A 1,019-nucleotide genomic window follows, 5' to 3' on the forward strand; every position below is an offset into this window, starting at 1 on the left:
GAAATGGCTTAATTACCTCCTCCTTGTGTAGATCAGTTCTCCAGAGCCTTGCTAATGGCCTAATTATTCTATTCAGGTGTGGTGCAGCAGAGGCACATCTAAAAGTTGCAGGACTGCGGCCCTCCAGGACTGGAGTTTGAGACCCTTGGTTTAAACCAACAAATGTGGTCTTTATGTTTCCCAAGACTAAATGGAAGCTATAGATATCCTTTCATTGAAGCCGCAAAAATAGTGGAAACTAAACAAGTCATTTCCCTAAACACTACTAAGAAAGACTATAAAGCTATGTCAGTGAAATCAGTGAGGTGAAAAAAACAGGCTCTTTAACGCTCCAAAATGACCTCATTACGCATTTAAATCACCCTTTCCAAAGGCTGCAAATCTTTGAAAACACTGTAGGCATTTCACAAAATGATGGGAATGGTCTTATTCCAAGGTGATCCATTAGCTTAACCATAAATCTTTGTTTTTTGGTTGATTTCTTCTACCTTTCCAAAGAAACTGGATAACCTCCCTTGAGAGGATTGCTAACACCCTGCTATGGACCCTCACTCTAAAATAATCTGTCCAAGTTACCATGCTTCAATACTAACATAATATATCTTTATTCTGTCATGTTTTTGCTCACCATGATCACCATTTCCAATGACTATCAGTTCTAACAATTGTCTTTCCTCAGCCTGTTATTGCCTTCACTTGCTCTGTGTTAGTCTAATTGTGTTACATTCTGAGCTTGTATTGTATTGGTATCTGTGGGTAAAAGTTTTTAATTAAAATAAAAAAAATAATAAATCTCATCCGTCAAGAAATTCCCCCCAAATATAGAAAATCCAACATTGCACCAGAAGTAGAAGAGGATACTGTTTTTTTAAAACTGCATTTATTATTAGTTTTCACATTATAACCACAATCTTAAATGAATTTTATTAGAATTTTATATGGTAAACCAACTAAAAGTTGTTTTTGTGTTGGTTTGTCACAGTGTATTGTGTTTCTTCTACTTTACAATAATATACTAC

The sequence above is a fragment of the Xiphophorus couchianus genome, chromosome 23, assembly GCF_001444195.1.
Source record: "Xiphophorus couchianus chromosome 23, X_couchianus-1.0, whole genome shotgun sequence".
NCBI lineage: Eukaryota > Metazoa > Chordata > Actinopteri > Cyprinodontiformes > Poeciliidae > Xiphophorus > Xiphophorus couchianus.